This window comes from Orycteropus afer, unplaced genomic scaffold (assembly GCF_000298275.1).
Source record: "Orycteropus afer afer isolate SDZICR_OR568_19922 unplaced genomic scaffold, OryAfe1.0 scaffold00343, whole genome shotgun sequence".
Lineage (NCBI taxonomy): Eukaryota > Metazoa > Chordata > Mammalia > Tubulidentata > Orycteropodidae > Orycteropus > Orycteropus afer.
The window spans coordinates 45033-65406 of NW_006921930.1; positions in this window are offsets into that span (position 1 = coordinate 45033).

Genomic DNA, 20374 nt, shown 5'->3' on the forward strand with positions numbered 1-20374 from the left:
AAAAAAAAAAAAAAGATGAAGAAGAAGAACTAATCTTAAGAGTCACAAAAAAAGAAAAATTTACACACCAACCACCAAAGCCAAAAATGGCAAAATTGAAGATTTTTACCAACTTCCGCCATCTGAAATTGACCAAACATGCAATCGAGATGTGCTGATTATCACTGGTGATTGGAATGCAAATGTTGGAAACAAAGAAGAATCATGGGTAGTTGGAAATTTTGGCCTTGGTGATAGAAATGACACTGAAGATCTCATGATAGAATTTTGCAAGACCCATGACTTATTCATTGCAAATACCTTTTTTCAACAACACAAATGACGCTATACAAGTGGGCTTTGCCAGATAGAGTACACAGGAATCAGTTTGACTACACCTGTGGCAAGAGGTGGTAGAAAGGCTCGATATCTTCAGCGAAAACAAAGCCAGGGGCTGATTGTGGAACAGACCATCAATTGCTCATACGCAAGTTCGACTTGAAGTTGAATACAATTAAAACAAGTCCACAAGAGCCAAAATATGATCTTGAATGTATCCCTCCTGAATTTAGAGACCATCTAAAGAATAGATTTGATGCATTGAACACAAATGACTGAAAACCAGAAAAATTTGGGGATGACATCAAGAACATCATCCATGAAGAAACCAAAAGATCATTAAAAAGACAACAAAAAAAGAAAAGACCAAAGTGGATGACAGAAGAGACTCTGAAGCTTGCCCTTGAGCAGAGAGTAGTCAAAGCAAAAAGAAGAAATGACAAGATAAATGCTGAATAGAATATTTCAAAGAGTAGTTTGAGAAGACAAAATCAATTATTATAATGAAATGTGCAAAGACATGGAGTTAGAAAACTAAAAGGGAAGAACACACTCAACATTTCTCAAGCTGAAAGAACTGAGGAAAAAATTAAGACTTCAATTGAAATATTGAAAGATTCTATGAGCAAAATATTGAATGATATAGGAAACTTCAATAGAAGATGGAAAGAATACACAGACTCACTATACCAAAAAGAACTGGTTGATCTTCATCCATTTCAGGAGGTGGCATATGATCAAGAACCAATAATATTGAAGAAAGAAGTCGAAGTTGCACTGAGGGAAGTGGCAAAAAACAAGGCTCGAGGAATTGACAGAATACCCATTGAGATGTTTCAACAAATGGATGCCCCACTGGAAGCACTCACTTGGCTATGCCAAGATATTTGGAAGACAGATACCAGTCCAACTGACTGGAAGAGATTCATATGTGTACCCGCTCCGAAAAAGGTGATCTCACAGAATGTGGAAATTATTGAACAATATCATTACTATCACATGCAAGTAAAATCTTACTGAAGATAATTCAAAAATAGTTGCAGCAGTATATTGACAGAGAACTTCCAGAAATGCAAGCTGGATTCAGAAGAGGATGTGGAATGAGGGATATCATTGCTGATGGCAGATGGATCTTGGCTCAGAGCAGAGAATACCAGGAAGATGTTTACTTGTGTGTTATTGACTATGCAAAAGCATTCAATTGTGTGGATCATAATAAATTACAGATAACATTGAGAAGAATGGGAATTCCAGAATGCTTGATTGTACTCATGAGGTACCTGTACATAGACCAGGACCCTGCATCGTTTAAAATAAGAAGGGAGTGCATCAGGGTTTTATCCTTTCACCATACTTATTCAATCTGTATGTTGAGCAAATAATCCAAGAAGCTGGATTATATGAAGAAGAACATGACATCAGGATTGGAAGAAGACTCATTAACAACCAGTGATATGCTAACAACACAACTTTGCTTGCTGAAAGTGAGGATGACTTGAAGCACTTACTGATGAAGATTAAAGAGTATAGTGTGCAATATGGATTACATCTCAATATAAAGAAAACAAAAATCCTCACAACCGGACCTATAAGCAGCATCATGATAAATGGAGAGAAGATTGAAGTTGTCAAAGACTTCATATTAGTTGGTTCTACAATCAATACCAATGGAAGCAGCATTCAAGATACAAGATGACATATTTGTTGTTGTTATGTGCCATTGAGTCAGACCTGACCCATAGCGACCCCTCCTTGGGTGTCCGAGGCAGTATCACTACGGAAGTAGATTGCCCCATCTTCCTTCCGGGGAGTGGCTGGTGGATTTGAACCGCCAGCCTTCTGTTTAGCAGTCAAGCGCCTTAGCCACTATGCTACCAGAGCTCCATATAGCACTGGGAAAATTGTCTGAGAAGGACCTCTTTCAAGTGCTGAAGAGCAAAGACATCTCCTTGAAGACTAAGTTGTGCCTAGCACAAGCCATGATATTTTCATTCACATCATATGCATATAAGAGCTGGACAATGAAGAATATTTGAAGCTTTTGATATGCAGTGTTGGTGAGGAATGCTGGAAGTACCATGGACTACTAAAAGAACTAACAAATCTGTCCTGGAGGACATGCAACTGGAATGCTCCTTGGAAGCGAGATTGGCAAGTCTCACTTACTTTGGTCATGTTGTAAGAAGGGGCCATTCCCTGGAGAAAGATATCATGCTTGGTAAAGTGGAAGGTCAATGAAAAAGTTAAGGCCCTCAACAAGACTGATTGACAAAGTGCAATGATGGGCTCTTGTATAGCAGGGATCATAGAGCTAACACAGAACCAGACAGTGTTTCATTCAGCTGTACATATAGGTTGCTATGAGTCAGAGATGACTTGACAGCACCTAACAACAACAGTTGAACTGCAAAATTATTGACAATGTCATTCATTAATTCTTCCATAGTAAACGAAATATTCTTGAGGGCACATTCCAGACAGCATGTCTCATAAGCCCAGAAAAGTGATTGGAAGAATCAGTAACCATAATCAGAGGTGTTTCTTTGATAGCCATATTACCGGGTTATATATAATTTATTTGTAGTACCTTGTTTGTTTCTGTTTAAAATGCTTAAGCTGTTGGTCCAATGTTGACTCTCATCATAGTCTGCATGTTTAAGGGTACTCTTAGTTGTCCTAAGATGCACTGACCCATCGTGTTCCATATATATTTGGTAATGTCAAGCAAAAAGTTCATTGTTTCTTTCTTATATATGTTTTGTAGAATAATCTGATACTCCACAAAGAAATACTACCTCTCAGGAGTGCAAATTATACTGTTTCTGGTATAGTTACGTAGGAAGAGAACGCTTTGACTGACTTGTTCAAACCACGATTCTGTTCAAAGGTTGTTACAAATGGACAATTGTCTCATTTTTAAAGGTATTTTGATTCAGTTATATAGAGGATCCAGCACATCAAGTGAACATGCAGGAAGACTTGGTCAGTTGTTTAGGGTTTGGTTAAATTAAGGTATGAGTTTAGGAGAGTGAACTAGGAGGATGTCATAGTCTAACATAGATGGCCTGTTTAAAGGTGATGTTGTAATTAACGACATTAGGGGGTACAGAATTATAGTTTAGTGTGGCTTTACCATTGAGCTTAACCCATAAATTATTTGTTCTGATAACATCTTATTCTTTGGCAATTTATTAATTTTGCCTGAGGGACTGAACCTTGATGTTGTTCAAGCAGCCTTGGTATTTATTATTTGTTTTAAAAACAAAAGAACCAAACTCACTGCTATTGAGCCGATTCGACTCATAGCGACCCCTCCTTAGGTTTCCAAGGCACTATCTCTACAATAGTAGATTGCTCAATCTTCCTTTCAAGGAGTGGCTGGTGGGTTTGAACTGCCAGACCTCTGGTTAGCAGTCAAATGCCTTAGGCACTAAGGCACAAGAACTCCCCCATTATTTGTGTTACAACGAGGAAGTAGGGAGTGGGAATTTTTTGCAGAAAAATAAAGATAGTTTTGATATTCTTAGTTTGGCTTTTTGAAAGAAAAAGAGTGGCTTTGGGAAATATATCTATTATGACTCTTTTCTTCTACCTCGTGTACTATTCTACAAAAATTTATTACATTTTATATAGCATATTGGGGTATTTCTCACTCATAATTTTTTTTACAGTAGTGGACATTTTATATCCCTATAGTGTTCATAATACGTTAAAATTAGAGGCTAATGTAAATATTCTTGTAAAACAATTTTGCTATTAGGTCCAATCCAAAGTTTTTTAGATCTTTGTGGCAATTTTCAGATTTTTAATTTCATTATTTCATCAAAAGAGCTGCTTGTTGATAACAAAAATCATTTTTTACAACAGTGTGGAATTCAAGGTTATCAGTAAAAGAATGGAAATGTAGTGTTTGATGAGGGCTAGAAATGTTTGAAAGGCAGTTCATTTGGTGGCTACATCAGCTAAATTTCTTCATATTTCCTCAGTCTATGCTGAAACTTTATTACTGCAAGTTAGGAAGAGAGGAATAATACATCTAGTAGCTCTGTTATTAAGGTTTTGATAGTGGAACTGAAAGAGGTTAAGTATCCTCCCCATTTGCAGAACATTCAAGAATCATGGACTACTCCAAATACATAACTATATTCTATATTCACAGATTTCCCTCAAGCAATTTCTTAGGCTTTTGTTTAATTTTGCAGTCTGTTGAGCTGAGGTGTGTTCTGGGAGAAGTTGTCTATCTGACACTTCTGTATAAGTGGTGGCTTCATACCCTGCTTGATGTGGGCTAGAAGGGTGAGGCCGTAAATAAGAAATAAGAACACATAAATTTAGATCAAAGTTTTTAAGTGGAGTTTCTTTTAATTCTTTTTAGGAGTTATTAATTGTTCAATCAGGTCCAAACAGTCGTGTTTTGAATATTATTCTTCTAATATGGGATGAAAAGTTGCAGAATTTAATTTCATTACAGTGTAGAGTCTAATATTAGTAACAGTAAAAAATATACATCCATAGGAGGTGAGTCTGCAGGTAGACAAATGCTATGTGAATGTGGAGTTTATCAAAGTAGATATGGCATGTGGCACACAAACATCTATGAAATTTCCAAGAACTGTATCTGCAGTAGATTCTATGAGGTTAGTTGTGGTAGCTACTGCTTGAAGGTAGGGAGTGGATCAAGCTGGAGACTAACAGCCTGCAGGTTGATCTTGATCCTGTGCTTTAGTAGTGGACATAATGCATTCCCATTTATCTTAGGTATTAATATTGAAAAAATATAACTGGAATTTTGGAAACCTTAAAGCTGGAGCTGAATTTAAAGAATTCTTTTGATTATCTATTTTTAGGTAATCACTGCAGAAAGTTGGATTGGATCTGTTTCAGCGTTTTCTAAATGTTTATATAAGGGCTGAGCCAATGTAGAAAAGTTGGGGATACAGGCACTACAGTAGTCACAAAGACTAAGGAAATTCTAGAGTTATTTACTTATTTTTATTTAAAAATAAATTGGGGGGGGGATGGTATTAGATAAGCTAAAAAAGAACCCAAGCCACCCCCCACAAGCAGCGAGGTGAGAAGCAGGGAGAGGACAGAAAAGGCAAAGGGGACAGGATCAGATCAAGGAGTTAGCTGCAGGGATCCAGGTAAGGGTGGTTGGAGGTGTTTCCAACAGCTAAGGGAGACAAACTTGTCTGTCAGTTTGTCCTACTGTGGTAACGTGTTGCTGTGAGTCTTGAGGCTGTGCCACTGGTGTTTCAAACCCAGTGGGGTGCACCTGTTGCACAGGTATCAGCCTGGCTTGCAGACTGAGACAGACTAAGGAAGAAGGAGGAGGCCATTCATGTCTCAAAGAATTTGCCAGGGAAAACCTTGTGAATAGCAGAAAAACACTGTCTGATACATTACTGCACAACTTTATGAATAGTACAGAAACATTGTTCAATACAGAGGAGGAAGATTAGTCACTTAGCTTAGAAAGCTCTCAAAGTAAGACTGGGCAAGAGCTGCATTATCAAAGTAAAATCAGCCTTACTCATATGGATAAGGTAAAGCTTTTGAGACCTCCATTTGCTGCCGGGGCACCACTCAAATTGAGGAGAAACAGCTGCAAATATCCATTAATAATCGGAACATGGAATGTATGAAGTATGAATCTAGGAAACTTGGAAGTTGTCAAAAATGAAATGGAACACGTAAAGATAGATATCCTAGGCATTAGTGAGCTGAAATGGACTGGTTTTGGCCATTTTGAATCAGACAACCATATGATCTACTATGCTGGGAATGACAGTTTGAAGAGGAATGGTGTGGCATTTATCATCCCAAAGGATGTTTTAAGATCTGTCCTGAAATACAATGCTGTCAGTGATAGGATAATATCCATATGCCTACAAGGAAGACCTGTTAATATGACTATTATTCAAATTAATGCACCAACCACCAAAGCCAAACATGAGGAAATTGAAGATTTTATCAACTTCTGCAGTTTGAAATTGACCAAACTTGCAATCAGGAAGTGTTCATTATCACTGGTGACTGGAATGCAAAAGTTGGAAACAAAGAAGAATCACCGGTAGTTGGAAAATTTGGCCTTGGTGACAGAAATAATGCTGGAACTCGTATGGTAGAATTTTACAAGACCAGCAATTCGTTCATTGCAAACACCTTTTTTCAACAACACAAACGACAGCTGTACACATGGACTTCACCAGATGGAACACACAGGAATCAGATTGACTACATCTGTGGCAAGAGGCAATGGAAAAGCTCAATATCTTCAGCCAAAACCAGGCCAGGAGCTGATTGTGGAACAGACCATCAACTGCAAATATGCAAGTTCACCTTGAAGTTAAAGACAATTAAAACAAGTCCATGAGAGTGAAAATATGATCTAAAATATATCCTCCTGAATTTAGAGACCATCTAAAGAATACATTTGATGCATTGAACACCAATGACCGAAAACCAGATGAATTGTGGAATGACATCAAGAGCATCATCCATGAAGAAAGCAAGAGGTCACTAAAAACACAAAAAAAGAAAAGAAGACCAAAATGGATGACAGAAGAGACTCTGAAACTTGTTTTTGAGCCGAGAGTAGCTAAAGCAAATGGAAGAAATGACAAGATAAAAGAATTGAACTGAAGATTTCAAAGAGCAGCTCGAGCAGACAAAACAAATTACTATAATGAAATGTGCAAAGACCCGGAGTTAGAAAACCAAAAAGGAAGAACAGACTTGGTATTTCTCAAGCTGAAAGAACTGAAGAAAAAATTTAAGGCTCGAGTTGCAATATTGAGAGATCCTATGGGCAAAATATTGAATGATGCAGGGAACATCAAGAGAAGATAGCAGGAATACACAGAGTTGACTGTACCAAAAAGAACTGGTTGATCTTCATCCATTTCAAGAAGTGGCATATGATCTAGAACCAATGGTACTGAAGGAGGAAGTCGAAGCTGCAATGAAGGAATTTGTGAAGAACAAGGCTCCAGGAATTGATGGAATACCCATTGAGATATTGCAACAAATGGATGCCACACTGGAGGCACTCACTCAGTTATGCCAAGAGATTTGGAAGACAGCTACTTGGCCAACTGACTGGAAGAGATCCATATTTGTACCCGTTCCAAAGAAAGGTGATCCCACAGAATGTGGAAATTAAAGAAACAATATCATTAATATCACACGCAAGTAAGATCTTACTGAAAATAATTCAAAAACGGTTGCAGCAGTATATTGACAGAGAATTTCCAGAGCTGCAAGCTGGATTCAGAAGAGGACATGGAACAAGGGATATCATAGCTGCCATCAGATGGATCTTGGCTCAAGGCAATGAATACCAGAGAGATGTTTATTTGTGCTTTATTGACTATGCAAAGGCATTTGATTGTGTGGGTCATGACAAATTATGGATAACATTGAGAAGAATGGGAGTTCCAGAACACTTGATTGTACTCATGAGGAACCTGTACCTTGACCAGGAGGCTGTTATTCGAACAGAACAAGGGGACACTGCATGGTTTAAAATCAGGAAGAGAGTGCGTCAGGGATGTATCCTTTCCCCATACTTATTCAATCTATATGCTGAGCAAATAATCTGAGAAGCTGGACTATATGAAGAAAAACGTGGCATTCGGATTGGTGGAAGAATCATTAACAACCTGAGATATGCTGATGATACAACTTTGCTTGCTGAAAATAAGGATGACTTGAGGCACTTACTGATGAAGATTGAGGAACACAGTCTGCTGTATGGATTACATCTCAATATAAATAACACAAAAAATCCTCATAACTGGACCAATAAGCAGCATCAAGATAAATAGAGAAAAGATTGAAATTGTCAAGGACCTTATATTATTTGGTTCTGCTATCAACACCAGTGGAAGCAGCAGTCAAGACATCAGACAATGTATTGCATTGGACATATCTGCTGCAAAAGACCTCTTTCAAGTGACGAAGAGCAAAGATATCTCCTTGAAAACTAAGGTGTGTCTAATTCAATCGCCTCATATACATGTGAGAGTTGGACAATGAATAAGGAAGACCCAAGAAGAGTTGATGCTTTTGAGTTGTGGTGTTGGAGAAAAATGGTAAGAGTACCATGGTCTCTAAAAGGACTAATAAATCTGTCCTGGAAGAAGCACGGCCAGAATGTTCCTTGGAAGCAAGAATGGCCAGACTTCCTCTCACCTACTTTGGACATTGGACAATCTACTTCTGTAGTAATACTGCCTCGGAAACCCAAGGAGGGGTTGCTATGCGTCAGGTCTGACTCAACGGCACATAACAACAACACCACTTTGGACATGTTGTCAGAAGGAAACATTCCAGAAGAAGGATATCATGTTTGGTAAAGTGAAGAGTCAACAATGAAGGGGAAGGGCCTCAATGAGATGGATTGACACAATGGCTGCAACGATGGGCTCAGGTATAGCAAAGATTGTGAGGCTGGCACAGAACCAGGCAGTGTGTCATGCTGCTTTGCATAGGATCATCATGAGTTGGAGACGACTGATGGCACCTAACAGCAACAAGGGTCATAGTCTTGGGAATTCAAGATTCTATCAGACCAGTAAGTCTAGTCTTTTTTTTTCATGAGTTCAAATTTAATCCCACATTTTTCTCCCACTTTATCCTTGACCTTACTTTGTAATCCATCTTAGAGCAGTCAGCAGTGATAGCTGGACACCCTCTAGTTCTTCTGGCCTCAGGGTCATGGATGCTGATGTTCACGTGATCTATTTATTAGTCCTTTGGACTAATTGTTTCAATGTGTCTTTGACTGTGATCACTATTCTTTGCTTTGTATATGGAGAAACCAATACTTGCGCCTTAGATAGTCACTCATAAGCTTTTAAGACCCCAGTTGCTCCTTACAAAAGTAAGATGTAGGACATTGTCTTTTTGGACTATATTACAATAATTGATCTTGATGCCCACCCAGACTATGATCCTGATGCCCTATGCCCAATGACTCATTGGTTATGGCTAGGAAGTTTCCATAATTGTGCCCCCTGTATGATCTATCATATCCATGGTATATTTGAAGCACATATAAATACATATGTAGAAATATCTTCTGTAAAATCTATGTATATTTGTGGGTCATTTCCATTTTACCTTCCCACACCTGTTCTGATTGAGTGTCTATCCACTTGTACATTATTGTTATTATTGTTATTGCAGGGTTGTGTATGTAATTGTACTTACTTATGTTGCCTTTAACTCTGTATATCTCCCAGTGTCTTCCTTTGCTTTGATCATTTTGTACTGACCTCCCTCTTATTGTATATTGTCTTTCCCATCACTTGAGTTAATATGTGTCTACCTTCTAATTAGTGTTTTACCCTTCCTCTCCCTCCCGCTCCCAGTGACCTTCAAAGAATGTTTCTTTCTTTGTGTAATCTTTTACTTGAATTTTTGCAGTAGTGGTTTCATACAGTATTTATCCTTTTGTGATTGAGGTCTTTCACTCAGTATAATGTCCTTCAGGTTCATCCATGTTATGAGGTATTCCATTATGTGTAGTACCATGTTTGTATACCAATTTATCTGTTGATGAGTACTTAGGTTTTTAACCATCTTTTTGCTATTGTGAATAGTGCTGCAATGAACATGGGTGTGCATATATCTATTTGTGTCATGGCTCTCTTATTTTTGTAGGCTATATAACTAGTAGGATCTCTGGTGACATAGTGCCTAAGGCATGTGACTGCTAACTTCTCAGAAGGAAGGTAACTAGTAGTGGGATTACTTGATCATATGGTATTTCTATTTCTAACTTTTTAAAGAAGCACCATACTGTTGTCCACAGTGATTGTACCATTCTAGAGTCCCATGAGCAGTGGATGAGGGTTCCAGTCTCTCCACATCCTCACTAGCATTTGTTGTTTTCTGTTTTTTTGAACTTTACTATTAACACTGCGATGAGATGACTTTTCTTTCTTGTTATGATTTGCATCTCTCTAATGGTAATTACAGTGAGTTTTTCTTCATGTGTTTGTTGGCCACCTGAATGTCTTCTTTGGTGAAGGGTCTGTTAATGTCCTCTACTCATCTTTTGATTGGATTGTTTGTCATTTTGTTCTTGAGGTGTTGTTTAGAGATTAGTCCCTTGTCTAACCTATCATTGCCAAAATGATTTTTCTGTTTGTAGATTCTCTTTTTATTCTTTAGTGGAGTCTTGCAATGCACATAATGTTTAATTTTTAGGAGTTTTTAGTCTTCTAGTTTGTGTTCTTCTGATTGTGCATTTTAAGTTATGTTTGATAGTATATTTATCATGTGCATTAGGACCTCTAAGTTTGTCCCCATTTTTCCTTCTTTGATGATCTCTATATTTTAGGTAATACATTTAAGTCTTTGATCCATCTTGAGTTTGTTTTTGTATATGGTAAGTGATGTGGATCTTCTTTCTTTCTTTTTTTGCAACTGGAGAATTCTTAAACAATCATGATAAGTTCAGCTTTGAAACAAGGAGAAAAATTAACCTAAGGAGATGTATTTGCTTCTTCCAGTAGTTTAACTTTAAAATGTATTCCCGGTATAGATTTCAATTTATTAGTTTACTGGGATGATTTAGTTTTGGAAGACATTTCAGATATAAGTTGAAGAGGTCTGTTAATTTCCCTAGACAGTTTAATTTTGGAAGGCATTGTGGATATTTGTTTACAGATAGTACCTTCCTTGTCTGGAAAGAGAGTTCAGATAAAGAAGCATTATATGAAGGAAAAGAAGGGTGGAGGGCTAGGATTGCTACATGGTAAAAGAGAGGGAATTTTAGGTGTGTTAGGAGAAGTAGTGGGGACAGTAGGTGGAGCCAAAGTATTAGAAAGAGAAACAGGTTTTTTTAAGTTCCTTATTTTGTTCAGTCAGTTTAGAAATAGTATCCTTCAAACTAGGAACTTTACTTTCCTTAATTTTATTAGAAGTTTCAAAATGCCAATTAAAATAAGAATACCATTGGGTATGCTTAATTTTTAAAAATTTGATCTAACTTACTATGCAGAAAAGATAATTTGAAAGTTAAAAAAAAAAAAAATACTGTTAAAAAAGCCACATATTTTCCACACTATCTTTTGCTATATTTTATAGACTGTTTAAAAAGAAACACATAGCAGGCCCATAATGTTTGCCCATAAATTGTGTCAGAGTTCCTGAAGGGTATTCTCCACTTTTGGATTTGTAGTTACATATTTTCCTGTTAGACATAACATGAGTACAAACCAGATTGGAGAACTACTTTCAATTATCATCTCAGGGCCAAGTGGTCCAAAAGAACTTGAGATACTTCAGTCTACAGAATTTTAAGTTTAAACCTGATCTTGCAAGCAGAAAACTTTAACCTGAACTTGTAAGCAGAAAACAGTTTCCTGTAGCAATATCCTGGTAGAGGGAGCTCAAAGTTCATAAACAGCCAAATGGGAGTACTGCTTTTAGTTTTCTCAGGGTCACAACAGTGCCTATGAGGGAACACAGTGTAGTTTGGTAAGTGCTTTGCTTTTCACTAGTGGCCTGAGGATGCAGGAGATTTTGCTTGCATCTGGTAGGCAGCCTAATGCACTAGCCTATCTCTTGACTATACTATCCTCACAAAGGCATCTTTAACAGTTGATTCTGCTGGCAGGTGTCCTCACAGTGTTTAAGTACCCAGCCTGTGTCCAAAAGTTTTGCAGCTTATGGAAACTCCAAGTTATTTGAAAGCAGAATTATCCTCTGTGACTAATCTGAGGCCCAAGAAGTAGAATTACCCCAATAGAAAACAGAACAGGGAGAAAAGGAGAAGCAAATCCAGACCTAATAAAAGTGAAAACAAGTTAGCAATAATGGAAGCAAGCCAATAATAGAACTTGGCAGACTCAGACAAAACAAATGGAGGCTCAAACTCACAGAGGTACTCACCTAAAGGGTTTCAAAATCGTATGTGGAAAAAGGAAAGTCTAAAGGACTCAGCTGGATCCAAGGCCCCATTTCCCAGGTCTCCAGGAGTTGCAGGAGGGAGCTGTCCTTCAGATCCCAATTCTGAAATCAAAATTGTAGTGGAAATAAATTTAGTCTGTTTAAGGTAAAACAAGGAGCTCTGGTAGCATAGTGGCTAAAGCACTTGACTGCTAACCAGAAGGCTGGCGGTTCAAACCCACCAGCCACTCCTCGGAAGGAAGGTTGGGCAATCCTACTTCTGTAGTGATACTGCCTCGGAAACCCAAGGAGGGGTCGCTATGAGTCGGGGGTCGACTCGACGGCACATAACAACAACAACAACAACAAGGTAAAACAGTTTTATTGAGGGCAAAAGGTATTTTGCAAAATGGGGAAACAAAGAGTCAAGAACTTGACAACATTTTCTAAAGAGCTTAGAATTACAGAGGTTCATAAAGCAAATAAACACAGATGGGGGTACATAAGGGATATTTTCAGACCAGATGTTTACAAAGTTACAGATAATATGATTTTGATTGACTACCTTTTGCTGGAGTTGACCTCCTTTGCAAAATTAGGATTTCAGGTGACAAAATATGGTTGATCACAAATTTCTTGAAATAATTCTAAGATTACATGTATTTCTAACTTGAGAATATATATATGCATATTCTCAAGTTACATACATATATTAAATATTTATTTAAAAGACTTTATAATTAGGAGAGTTTAAGGATATAGGTTAGCCACTAAAGGCACAAGTTTAACACCATATGTAAAACCTACTCATGCTGAATAATCTATAATTAACAAGGACCGTTTCTAACCACAAATTTAAAGTAAGGAGAACAAGGTGAATAAAACTGTGTTTTCATTGAGATGCTGTTTATATCTAGGTTAAGAGTGCAATGGAATTTTTGCAGAAGTGTCAGTTTGTAACAAAATAGAATCTCTTAAAACAAGAAGAAATTGACTTAGACTTCAGCCAGAAGTCTTTAGTCATGTCAAGGTCTCAGTTTTAAAATATTCTTCTACAGATTATATACTGAAAATGCTTTAGATAGCTACATCCTCAGTTTCCACTACTCAATCCATCAGTTTGTCATTCTGTGAATGTTGCTGTGAAGCTGGAGGTATGCTACCACCCAATATTTTAAGTACCAGCAGGGCCATCCATGGGAGACAGCTTTAGGGGAACTTCCAAACTAAGACAGACTGTAAAGGACAACGCCTTCTACTTTGGAAAATATTGGTTGTTGGAAACTTTATGGATAGCTGTGAAACACTGTCTGACATACTACTGGAAAATTTAATGAAGAGCAGTGAAATGTTGTCTAATATAATGGCAGAAGATTAGCCCCACAGTTTGGAAGGCACTCAAAATGTGTCTGGGAAGAGCTGCAACCTTAAAGTAGAGTTGATCTTAATGGTGGGAATGGAACAAAGCTTTCAGGACCTTCATTTGCTGGTAGACCACAACTCAGAATGAGAGGGAACAGCTTCAAACATTCATTAATAATCAGAATGTGGAATATAAGAAGTGTGAATCAAGGATAAATGGAAATTTTGAAAAATGAAATGGAATTCATAAAGATTGATATCCTAGGCATTGGTGAGCCGAAATGGACTGATATTGGCCATTTTGAATCAAACAATCATGGTCTACTATGCTGGGAATGACAAGATGAAGGGGAACATTTCATCATTAAAAAGAACATTTCAAGCTCTATCTTGAAGTGCAATGCTATCAGTGATAGGATAAATTCCATATACCTACAAGAAAAACCAGTTAATAGTACTATTATTCAAATGTATGCACTAATCACTAGAGCCAAAGATGAAGAAATTGAAGATTTTTACCAACTTGTGCTGTCTCAAATTTGCCAATCATGAAATCAAGATATATTGATAATTTTGGTTATTGGAATGTGAAGTTGGAAACAAAGAAGAATTATCGGTAGCTGGAATATATGGCCTTGGAATATATGGCCTTGGTGATAAAAGAGATCACATGATAGAATTCTGGAAACATCTTTTTCACAATATGAATGACAGCTATACATCTGGACCTCACCAGATAGAATACAAAGGAATCAAATCTACTACACTTGTGGAAAGAGGTGATAGAGAAGCTCAATATCATTAGTCAAAACAAGACCTGACTATGGAACAGAAAATCAATTGCTTATTTGCAAGTTTAAATTAAAGATGAAAAAAATTAAAATAAGTCCACTAAAGCCAAAATATGACCTTGATTATATCCCACCTGAATTTAGAGACTTGAAAAATAGATATGAGGCATTTAACACCAATGATCAAAGATCAAATAAATTATGGGATGACATAAAGAACATCATCTATGAAGAAAGCAACATCTTATTAAAAAGATAGGAAAGGAAGAAAAGACCAAAATGGATGTCAGAAAAGACTCTGAAATTTGCTCCTTTTTCCTTTTGTCTTCCTCTTCTTCAGTGCCACCGTGTTGATCACTCACTTTTGGTACATTGCCCAAACTTGTTCTTGAATGGACAGTAGCTAAAGTGAATGGAAGAAATAATAAAATAAAAGAGTTGAATAGAAGATGGCTCAAGAAGACAAAGTATTATAATGAAATGTGCAAAGACCCAGAGTTAGAAAACCAGAGGGAAGAACATGCTTAGCATTTCTCAAGCTGAAAGAACTTAAGGAAAAATTCAAGCTTCAAATTGCAATATTGAAGGATTCTATGTGGAAAATAGTGAATGACACAGGAAGCATCAAAAGATGATGTAAGGAATATTTAGAGTTACTGTACCAAAAAGAATCAATCAACATTAGACCATTTCAGAAGGTAGTATATGATCAAGAACCAATGATACTGAAGGAAGAAATCCAAGTTGCACTGAAGGAATTGGTGAAAACAAGTTTCCAGGAATTGATGAAATCCATTGAGATGTTTCCACAAATGGATGCAGTGCTGGAGATGCTTACTCATTTATGCCAAGAAAGTTGGAAGACAGCTACATGGCCAATTGATTGGAAGAGATCCACAGTTATGCCCACTCCAAAGAAAGTGAGCCAATAGAACATGGAAATTATCAAACAATGTCATTACCATCACATGCAAGTAAAATTTTACTGAAAATACTAAAAAAAAACAGCTGCAGAAGTATATTAACAGGGAACTTCCAGAGATTCAAGTGGAATTCATAAGGGGACATGGAACAAGCATTTTTATTGTTGATGTCAGATGGATCTTGGCTGAGAGCAAGCAATAGCAGAAAGATGTTTATCTGTGTTTTATTGACTATGTAAAGGCATTTGATTATATGGATCATAACAAATTATGGATAACATTGCAGAGAATGGCAACTTCAGGACACTTAATTGTTCTTATGAGGAAGTTGTACATACAAGAGACTGTCATTCAAACAGAACAAGGGGTTAATCCATGGTTTAAAATTGGGAAGGTTATTGTGTGTCAGGGTTGTATCTTTCACCATATGTATTCCATCTGTATGTAGAGAAAATAATCTGAGAAGCTGGACTATATAAAGAACACAGCATCAGAATTGGAAGAAGACTCATTAAAAACTGAAATATGCAGATTACACAACCTTACTTTCCGAAAGTGAAGATGATTTGAAGCACTTACTGATGAAGATTGAAAACTAGAGTTTTCAGGATGGATTGCACCTCAAGATAAGGAAAATGAAAATACAACAAGATCAATAAGCAACATCATGGTAAATGGAGAAAAGATCGGAATTGTCAAGGATTACATTTTACTTGGATCCACAATCAATGCCTATGGAAGCAGCATTGAAGAAATCAAATGTCATATTGCACTGGGCAAATCTGCTGGAAAAGACCTCTTTAAAGTGTTAAGGAGCAAAGATATCACTTTGAAGACTATGGTGTGCCTGACCCGAGCCATGATATTTTCAATCACCTCATAAGCATGTGACAGCTGGACAATGAATAAGAAAGGCCAAAGAAGAGTTGATGCTTTTGAATTGTGGTGTTGGTGAAAACTACTGAAAATTCCATGAACTGCCAGAAGAACAAACAAATCTGTCCCAAAGGAAGTCAGCCAGAATGTTCCCTGAAAGCGAGAAAAGTCAGAATTCATACTTTGGTCAGGTTTTCAGAAGGGTCCAGTTTCTGGAAATGAATATCATGCTTTGTAAATTGGAGAATCAAAACAAAAGAGAAGACCCTCATTGAGATGGATTGACACAGTGGCTCCAATGACAGGCTCAAGTGTTGCAAAAATTGTATGTTGCTACACCAGGCAATGCTTTGTTCTGTTGTACTTAGTGTTGCTATGGGTCAGAAAAGGCTTGATGGCACCTATCAACAACAATTCATCCAATTTATATAGACTCTGTGTACTGACTGACATCTATTTTGACAGCACTTCATCTCCTAGTTACTGACAACTTGTTTTTTAAAAGCATGATATTATTAGGGGAAATTTAACAGTCCTTTCTCATCTGTCATTCATGAGAGAATTTGTTGTTGTCATGTTGTTAGGTGTCATTGAGTTGGCTCTGACTCATAGTGACCCTATGTGCAGCAGAACAAAACACTGTATGGTTGTGCACCATTCTCATTATCTTTGCTATATTTGAGCCCATTGGTGCAGCCCCTGTGTCAATCCTTCTCATTGAGGGTCTTCCCTTTTTTCGCTGACCCTCCACTTTACCAAGCATGGTATCCTTCTCCAGGATATGGCCCCTTCTGACAACATGACCAAAGTAGGTGAGAGGAAGTCTGGCCATTCTGCCTTCCAAGGAGCATTCCAGCTGCACTTCTTCCAGGACAGATTTGTTCATTCTTCTGGCAGTCTATGGTACTTTCAGTCTTATTTGCCAGCCTCACAACTCTTCTTTGGTCTTCCTTATTCATTGTTCAGAGAGCTCTTGCATATGAGGAGATTGAAAATATCATGGCTTGTGTTAGGTGCACCTTAATCTTCAAAGAGGCATCTTTTTTCTTCAGCACTTTAGGGGTCTTTTGCAGCAAATTTGCCTGGTGCAATATGACATCTGATTTCTTGACTGCTGCTTCCATGGGTGTCAATTGTGGATCCAAGTAATATGAAATCTTTGGCAACTTCAATCTTTTCTCCATTTATCATGATGCTGCTTATTGGGCCAGTTGTGAGGATTTTTGTTTTCTTTATGTTGAGGTGTAATCCATACTGCAGACTGTAGTCTTTAATCCTCATCAATAAGTGCTTCAAGTCACCTTCACTTTCAGAAAACAAGGTTGTGTTGTCTGCACATTGTTAATGAGTCTTCCTTCAATTCTGATGCCATATTATTCTTCATGTAGTCCAGCGTCTCAGATTATTTGCTCAGCATGCAGATTAAATAAGTATAGTGAAAGCATATAACCCTGAGGCACACCCTTCCTGATTTTAAACAATGCAGTATTCTTTTATTCTCTTTGAATGACAGCCTCCTGGTTGGTCTATGTATAGGTTCGTCATGAGCATAATTAAGTGTTCAGGAATTCCCATTCTTCTTAATGTTATCCATAATTTATTAGGATCCACATAGTCAAACCTCTTTTGCGTAGTCAATAAAACAGAGGTAAACATATTTCTGGTATTCTTTGCTTTCAACCAAGATCCATCAGGAATGATATCCCATGTGAGAGAATTTAGTACTACAGAAAATTATTTTCTCTATTTTCAAGAGTGGTACAGAGCCAGTATCATTTTAGATGCATTAACTCATTACATGTGACAGAAATCTTAGGGCCTTAGGGCATAATCTTTCAAGTATATCATTCTTAAGTTAACAGTTTGGCAAAAGAGTCCAAGGGATTGCAAATTATTGCTTGAGAAAATAGAAAATGGGATACTGTGAGATTGTGATATTGCTAGTACTGGAAAGGTAAAAATAAGAGGAAAATATATTTCTTAAATTTTAGAACTAGAAGAGTTTCCAACTAAACAGCTAGATATTGTTATAAGTTTTGACTAGTTTATGAGTTATTTCTTTAACTTCTGAAAGTATTTATCAATATATTTTATTTGGTATAAATTTTGTTTTGATATAATCAAACTATTTCATTTGATGTACTTGCACAGTGCCTGTTATGTAGAAGTCACTCAATAAATACTGCTTTTCTTTTCCTTCTTCTTCTTCTTTTGGTTTCATTTTCTCCTCCATTCTCTCCTTGTCTCATGTAGAAAATTATGAAAGCATTATGCTAGATCCTCATATTATTAGTCAAAGTAAAAGCTATGATGTTGTATCAAAGATACTCCAAAATTCAGTATCTTTATAACCAAAAAAACAAACTCACTGCCATGGAGTTGGATACGACTCATAGAGACCCCTCCTTGGGTTTCCGAGGTGGTATCACTACGGAAGTAGATTGCCCAACCTTCTTTCAGAGGAGTGATTGGTGGGTTTGAACTGTCATCCTCCTAGTTAGCAGTCAAATGCCTTAGGCACTATTCCACCAAAGCTCCCAATAGTTTATTTTGTTCATGCAACAATCCAGCAGGCATAATTTTGTAAGGCAGTGAGACAACACATTAGAAGTTGCAGAACAACTTTTGGTAGAGTAAGGGACTCTGTACAGGTCAACTTTTTTGTTGTCTTGTATACTTTTGATATTGACACCAAAACAAACAAACAAACTCATTGGCATCTCATCAATTTGCCTCATAGCGACCCCTCCTTGGGTTTCCGAGGCAGTGTCTCTACGGATGTAGATTAACATAACAACAACAACAGCAACATGGAACAGTTCTACTCCCACACACGTGGTGTCTCTGTGGGTCAGAGCTGACCTGATAGAAACTGATTTTTATAGATTTTTAAATGTAGAGATTTTTATACTAAATCTCTTTCATTTCCCTTTAGAATTTAATTTCAGAATTCCTTTAGACAAGGTTATTCTGATTTAGTCATGCCAAAATGAACATAAGGACAAGGAGAAGAACAGTCTCTGGGAGTTACATACAGCCTCCTCCTCCTCCTCTTTCTCCCTAGAGCCAAGCAGGAGTGCTACTGGAAGAACGAAAGAAAGGAAAGAAATGCTTAGGAGGAAACAAGGGACCATTTTTTATCATCCCTTTCCATGAAACTCTAAGTGCTTTCTACTCAAATCTTGGTGAACTGCAATTCTTGCTTGCTTATCACTGGGCATTGACTTGGCTTCTGGGCACAGCTGTGGTAATATATGTCAAAAAAAAAAAAAAAAAAAAAAAACAAACCCAGCATACAGCATAATTTGATTTATAAAGTACTATACAAAAAGTTATTATTTTTGTGTGGTGCTTATTCAGTGAGGATCACAGCTTCTGACTCAAATCCTATCTGCATTATTTTATTCATATCTTAAAAAAAAAATACGAATCAGGAAAGAAGAGGAAAAGACCTCATGTTGAAAGATACTAAAAGCCGTTTCCCATAGTTTTAAACTTTATCCACTTACACTACATATTTTTCTGGGAAAAGTGCTATAAATAACTGTGAAGCTCTAGGAATGCATGGGAAATGAAAGTTAATGCAGAAAATGCTGCTTATATTTTTGCTTTTTAAATAAATTATTCTCTGTATTTTCTTTAAAGTGGACAACACATGGTTAATTGGTTTAAAACATTACATAACATCAGAGAGACTGAGGTTTTTTTTTATGGCATTCTATGCAGATCATGTCCTATATACCTACAGCAAAAATAAGCACACATAGGAAACTTGTTACTGTGCCTTTTATTTGTTTGGAGACACCAAAATATGTCTAATTATCTGTAAGACTCCTCAGAAAAATCTTTTAAATAACACAAAAAGAAATTTGGAGACAGATTAAGATTTTGCAAATCAATCAAAAGTTTTTAAAAAGAATATTAGATTGAACACACACGTGTGGCTTCCAGCCAAACAATAGACAGGTATATTAGTTGAGCATTTACCTGAAGTAGATACATTCCTTGGAGAGAATAAGCATGAGAGAAAGGAGGGCTGCTTATGCACAGGGAGACAGCTCAGGGGGCAGGAGTGCATGGAGAGATGGACACAAGGAAGAGGTAACTATCAAGAGGAAGTGGGAGGGGAGATCTTACATTGTGCTAAATTGTGGTCAATGTCATGAGACAAAGTGTATGTGAACTGCTATAAGGAAATTG